The sequence below is a fragment of the Saccopteryx bilineata genome, chromosome 6 (assembly GCF_036850765.1).
Source record: "Saccopteryx bilineata isolate mSacBil1 chromosome 6, mSacBil1_pri_phased_curated, whole genome shotgun sequence".
Lineage (NCBI taxonomy): Eukaryota > Metazoa > Chordata > Mammalia > Chiroptera > Emballonuridae > Saccopteryx > Saccopteryx bilineata.
Window position 1 is genome coordinate 71,144,442 of NC_089495.1, and position 7,337 is coordinate 71,151,778.

The window sequence follows — 7,337 nt, forward strand, 5'->3', positions numbered from 1 at the left end:
TCTGAGTCTGTTTAGGTGAATTTGTGGTAAAACATGGAGAAGCAGATTAATTTTGAAACTTCTAGGACTATATTCTCTTAAAAATTCTGAATGGCTTTCTGTTTACTAGAAGATGAAATCCAAGCTCCTTAACTCAGCATACAGGACCCTTTGTAATTTATTTCTAAAACTCATCTTTGTAGCCTCATCTTACATTCTCTACCAACGCATTCTGGCCTCAGTTACATGGAACCCACGTATGGGTTTCTGAGAGCGCTGTGCTTGCAGGCAGTGCCGAGCTATTCGGATGCTTGTTCCTGGGCTGCAATGTTGTCCTTGGCCCCTGTTGGTGCCTCTGCTCCTGAACCTCCAAGGCCATGCTCATCTGTTGCCTCCAACCAAGCGGGAGTGAGCACCTTCCTTCCCTCTGCTCCTGCCTCCTGCTTCTCTCTTAGTACTCAGCTATCATCTGGCGATTGTCTGTTTGGTTGCTGCTTCTGCACATAAACTATGAGCCCTTCAAAGAGAGAAAACTGTGCTATTGTCCTCACACACAGTGTGAAGACATAGACACAAGGAGTCTGAGGGGAGCCATTGTTCCCACTTAGTGCCTTGGCATTTTGTAACTGCGAGCAAGGCAAGATGGATTGGCAGTGTGATTGCTGGAAGAAGTCAGTGTGTCATGGCTGAACACATTCACAGGTACTTTTTAGTGTGTGTATGGTTGGAGTAGGCTGGGGTGGCAGGGGTTGGCTAAGCCAAAAAGCAAAGGCACGTTTAAGGGCTTGGGATGAGTGATCAGCGTGGAGGTCTCTGATAACATTTCCCATCATTATTCTAAAAGGGTTATATATTTCAAAGAGATTTTCAGAATCATTAATGAACATGTTTGTGGCCTTTTGCTCTTTAATGTGGTAAAAGGAATACAACTTTTTAGGTGATAGTTCCCAGTCTGTTTCTGGTCGGAAGAGACTATGTATTGTTAGTTTGAATAAAGCACATGTAAATGAACGTCAGGTCCTTTATTTGGAGGCCACAGACTTTCAAATCTGAAATGTCATTTGGTTAAAACAATAAGGAACTCCAGTTCCTATGTCAGTAATCAATAACCGGAACCTTCCCGTATCAATTCCCTTGTGGAATCAGAATTTTAGGAAGGATTAGTTCTGTAATGAATCCTTGGAACTTTGCTTTCCATCTTCTTCATGTTGATGACAGGCACGCATCCGTATATCCACATTTGCCTCTCAGTGGGAGGCATATTTGACATTTCAGAGACTACGAAATATGATCTACAAAATAAACACTGCTATGGTAATTGTGATGGTTGATCATCTGTTTAATGTGATGTCAGTTAATTTTGAGACTGTAAATTAGGCTGGTTTGATTTGTTATCAATTTTCAGTGCTGTTTACTATCTTGAACAACAACAAAAAAACACACAAAAAACAAAAAAACCAACCCAAAACAAAACCCTATAAGAAGGAGGTAAGGAAGGCTTTTTATGGGCAGAACTGCAGGTATTTTTCAGAATCTGATTAATTCCAAGACACAAAGGTCATTTTATGTTCTCAGAGTTGAGGAAGTATATTCTAAACAATGGACACATCACTTAAATCTTTATGTTATTTCATGATTTTGGCAAACTCCATTCTATAGAGAGAACCAAGGCCTCTTTTTTAGCTTTTATTGATTAAAAAAAATAATTTTATGAAATGTTGTAAGTCAGGGGTCCCCAAACTATGGCCGGCGGGCTGCATGCGGCCCCCTGAGGCCATTTATCCTGCCCCTAGCGCACTTCCGGAAGGGGCACCTCTTTCATTGGTGGTCAGTGAGAGGAGCGTAGTTCCCATTGAAATACTGGTCAGTTTGTTGATTTAAATTTACTTGTTCTCTATTTTAAATATTGTATTTGCTCTCATTTTGTGTTTTTTTTTTTTACTTTAAAATAAGATATATGCAGTGTGCATAGGGATTTGTTCATAGTTCTTTTTATAGTCTGGCCCTCCAACTGTCTGAGGCACAGTGAACTGGCCCCCTGTGTAAAAAGTTTGGGGACCCCTGTACACATTTGGTGAGTTTTGTGCTTATATGATACTATTACTTTTGTTAAAATACTCAGTTTTTAAAAGCAATTTAACAATGCTTTGTGCAGGACCTCGCAGGCGGGGTGTGCACGAGCAACAGGGTCCGGCGGTGGAGAGGAGCGGACGGCTCGACTTGCCACGCGGCCTCATAGCCTTCGGGTTCTGAAAGTCAAGGGTCGTGTTCTGATGTAACTCCACCACCACCACCCGGACGCACCGGGGCGAGTGGAGAAGCCATCCATAAGCCCTGACGCCGTCGATCTCGGACATCTGCAGGTCAACGGAAACCTGCCTCTCCTGTGATTTCACCACAGCAGTCCCAACCACGTGTGCACACGGGGAGGAACCACAATGCCCTCCGGGTGGAGGAAAGAGTGAGAGGCCCCTGCAGGCCCCAGGCCTTTTGGTCTCCCTTTCCTGAAGCATAGTCAGGCTCTCTGCTGGCGAGGCAGGGTGGTCAGGGCATTCTCCACCTCCAGAAAATGGGTCAGTTTTGCAGCTACTCCACCAACCACTGCTCTTTTAACCATATGTCCTGCTTCTGCCCAGCACCAGACAACGGTACCAACTGTAGCATCGGCTACGACTGTCAGAGCAATTCACAGGTAATCCAGTAGTTATGATGCTCCCTGGAAAATAACAGATGAACAAAGACAGTATTATGTAAATAAATTTAAAACCATTCAGCCTGATCTAAACGAATTTATTCCAGGATCTGTAGCTAAAGAGTTGTTTTTTTTTTACAAAATCAAAACTTTCTATTCTTGAACTTTTTCACATTTGGGAACTCTCAGACTTTGATAAAGATGGAGGATTGTCACTGGATGAGTTTTGTGCTGCTTTTCATCTGGTATTTGCTGGGAGGAATGGCTGTGACTTCCCAGACCCTCCCCCACCTGAAAGTTTAATGCCCAAACTGATTGATTTGGAAGATTCAGCAGACGTTGGTGATCAGACAGGTGAGGTAGATTATTCAGGTTCTTCTGCAGAAGCACCTCCAAGCAAGTCACCATCAATGCCGTCACCAAAGCAGACTTGGCCGGAGATGAATCAGAGCAGTGAGCAGTGGGAGACATTCAGCACACGCTCTTCAAGCTCACGAACTCGGACGCAGTTTGATTCTAACATTGCAACTGATCCTGATACAGCTATTGCTCATCCAGTTCCCATTTGTGTGACTCCAAGCAAAGCCCATATGCAGGAAATGGAACTTAAAGGAACTGGCAATGGTCATACTAATCCCACTAACCCATTACTTGTGAAAACATCTGACCTTTGAGAAGAAAGTAAGATAAATTGGTAAGTGAAATTTGCCTCTGGAAATACTGTATCAGATGGTTAACATAGTTCAGACTCTTTTACTTCAGACCCAGAACAGATAGGGAACAATGTAACCCTCACAGCTCCTGGTCCTGTAGAGCAGTGGTCCCCAACCTTTTTTGGGCCATGAACCGGTTTAATGTCAGAAAATATTTTCACGGACCGGCCTTTAGGGTGGGACGGATAAATGTATCACGTGACCACGACAAGCGTCAAGAGTGAGTCTTAGATGGACGTAACAGAGGGAATCTGGTCATTTTTAAAAAATAAAACATAGTTCAGACTTAAATATAAATAAAACAAAAATAATGTAAGTTATTTATTCTTTCTCTGTGGACCGGTACCAAATGGCCCACAGACCGGTACCAGTCCGCGGCCCGGGGGTTGGGGACCACTGCCATAGAGCACCGTCCAGTGAATGCTGATGACTTAATAACTCTCACTAATACCTCACCTCAGCAGAAACCAGAACAACCCAATTTTGCCGATTTCAGTCCATTTGAAGTATTTGCTGCATCAAATGTAAATGAAGGAAAAGACGATGAAGCTGAGAAACATCCAGAATCCTGCCAGTTGAAAAAGCTTCTGACCCTGCAAGTTCTCTTTGAGTTGGCAGAACATAATGAAATGGAAAAAAAGACAGGCGCTAGTGCTCCCACCAATGTGAGCAAAGGTACAGCACCTCTTGCTCTATGACCCAGGCACGTTCGAAGAAGATTAAAATCAGAAGATGAGTGAAGGCCAGAAGTTGATGAACATACACAAAAGGCAGGTGTCGTAGCTGGTGTTATTGCGCCACTGCTTCTATTCCTAGGCCTGTTGAGAAAGCTAAGAAAGCTACTCAGGCATCAATTAGATGCAATAAGGAAACCAACACGGTTTTGGCCAGGTTGAATAGTGAATTGCTCCACCAGTTAAAGGATGTTCTTGAGGAGAGAATTTCTCTGGAAGTTCAATTGGAACAACTTCGACCATTCTCTCACCTATAAGCCAATTGCCGTTAACTGTGAACATACTCATTTCTAAGCAGTTTTGGGTTCGAGCCTGTCAGAGATCCAAACATTCAGCTCACTATTTAGTTTGACATTAAATTTTATGATTCTCTTTTTGCCCTATTTGTTCACCATTGTATTTAAGTATCTTTTATTTTTTAATTTCAACAATAAAAGGATGACTTAAAAAAATTAAGCAATGCTTAAATGTCATATAGACCCTTATTTTAGAATTGAAGTTGTCATTATACTTCAGATCCTAATTATGTGGAAGACTTACTTGGAATATAGAAACTTTTATGTCCACCAAATTCCATCTTTTGTAAATACGATAGGAATTAAAAAATCTCATATGTGAAATAAATCTAAGAGGTGCAAATAACCTCCAACCCAGCTCAACAATCATTTGGTGTATGCTACTGCAATAACCAAGGTAATTCTTGCTTTCCTGTCTTATGTTGTTTATTATAAAGATATGTTGTTTATGGGTGTTTAGAATTTAAGGGAAGGAAAGGAGGAAAGAGTATACTTTGGAAAGAAATACTAATTTAAAAAAATGATTTTCTAGTTGTATCATAATAGCACACACACAATTTAAAAGTCGGGGCTTTAATGAAGGCTGAATGAAACTCCCAGTCCAACCCCTTTCTTTTCAACCCCTTAGAGTTGTTTCCCGAGACAACTACCTTCAAGCCTTTTGTTGTTCCTTATGGCCTTTGCTTTTGTATTTTTATATAGTATGCTTATACTGCTACTTACTTAAATTGATTTAATCAACTTTAAATGTATTTCTTGCTGTTTTGGGGGCTGGAAAATCCAAGGTCAAGGTACCAGACAGGTTGTCCGGTGAGAACGTGCATCCTGATTCATAGATGGCCTTCTTGCTGGGGTGAGGAAGGTCTCTGGGGTCACTTTTATTTTTTATCTTTATTTTATAAATTTAATGTTTATTTTATTGGCTTTAGAGAGAGAGGAAGGGAGAGAAAGAGACAAGAACATCAATCTGTTCCTGTATGTGCCCTGAGGGGAATTGAACCAGCAGCCTCTGTGCTTCAGAACAATGCTCTAACCAACTGAGTTATCCGGCCAGGACAAGGGTGTCACTTTTCTTGCGGGTATTAAGCCCATGCAAACAGCTCCACTCCCATGACCTAATCAATCACCTCTTCAAAATTCCACCTTCTAATACCATCACACTGGAGATTAGGTTTTAATATGGATTTTTTGGAGGGAGGAGGCAAAAAAATCTGTCCATAGCAACCATATCCCCAGTGCCTAGAAGAGGACCTAGTACTTAGGAGGTGCTGATAAATATTTAATGAATAAATGAATGAATGATTTTGGAAGCAGCCTATTCCTGGGATCCTGTATACCATTGTTAACTTTATCCTCTGGCCCCATCTACACAGCGCCTTTCCCACAGATCTCTTAAATAGATAAAAACTTAATGTTATGAAATTTGTTCTATTGCCCTATTCAATTTATTTAAATATAGCTGAGAATGCTGGATAATAAATAGATGATTAAATGACTTAAATATGATTATTGTGAATTTTTCTGTAAAAATCTTTGTTTATGAACTCCTTTGACAGTTTCAAGGGGGGGGAGTGGGTGGGTAAATTTGAGTTAATTATTTACCGCACAGAAAATTTTCTTTGAACATGACTTGTGGTAAATATCTATGTGTCTTTTCGTGCCTTGTTCTATGTATGCACATGTGTATGTTGCATGTGTGCATGTGATTTAGAAGCTGGGCTGGTTACAGAGTGAAAGATACAGTCTATGCCTATCCCATATAGTATGTGCTTAATCTCTAAGTTTCCTGATAAAAAATATTGTTTTATTACCTGATGTTCTTCATTTAAAATAGAAAAATATGGTCCTTGTTATAACATAATTAAAGGCAAGCACAAAGTATTATTAATAAATCCACTTGAATTGGGCACAAAGTTCATTTGCTTCTATTTTTTAAATTAAAGATTATTATTGATTTTAGAGAGAAATGAGAAAAGAGAGAGAGAGAGAGAGAGAAAGAGGGGAGGAGCAGGAAACATCAACATATGTGGCTTGACCAGGCAAGCCCAGGGTTTAGAAGAAGCAACTTCAGTGTTCCAGGTCAATGCTTTATCCACTGCACCACCACAGGTCAGGCTCATTTGCTTCTTTTATATGACTCTTTCTTCTTCTTGGAAAGAAACCCTTGTTTGTGCAAGTGTTTTCACACATACTTACAAAAAAATTATGATGAGTCCTTCACAGATACGATTCTATTTAACTTAAGAGCATATGGCAAAAAACATAAACTGCTTTATGTTTAGAGTAATAAAAATGCCAGTACAAACAGGAAATGTTAAATATAATGATATTTTTATACTATGTAAATTTATTGCCCCATTTGAAAATTAAACTTATAAAGGAATGTGATGGATATCGCACAATGGAGTTGCCGCAGAAACTGTGTAACATCACTGAAACTGTGGGTTCACTTTCAGGCTGAGTGCTGCTTTACTGGTAAATAATTTGACTGCTGCAACACTCTCATCTTGGAATTCTGAATAAGCCTACCTAGAAAGCAGAAAGAATGTTCTGGATGTATTGAATTATGTGTGAACAAGTATTCTTCACAGTCATCCTCTCAGGAATGGGAGTGAGATGTTGGTTGGTTTCCTTATTATAGTTGCTTCCCTCTGTGGAGTTTACTATGGTTTGGTGCTTCTGAGGTCCTGCAAGAAACCTGGGTCTCAGATCACTATCCTGGGTTATACAAAAAAAAAAAAAGTACAAGGTCTTTCGTGAGTGAAAACTGAAGAGACTTACACTGGCCTCTTCAAGTGGAATAGAGTAGACTAGGCAAGGAGGGAAACTTGTCTGAACAAAGGATGTGCCAGACAGACAGTAGCTCTTATATGATTTAATCAGAGCTTGTGTTTTTATTCCTCTTAAATTTTGAAGGTGGTGA

The 7,337-nt window shown here is 40.3% G+C and overlaps 1 pseudogene; it reads left to right on the forward strand.

The window, feature by feature from the left end:
• Positions 1 to 225: 225 nt before the first annotated feature.
• Positions 226 to 4,375, forward strand: LOC136309313 (ralBP1-associated Eps domain-containing protein 1-like; annotated as a pseudogene).
• Positions 4,376 to 7,337: the final 2,962 nt, after the last annotated feature.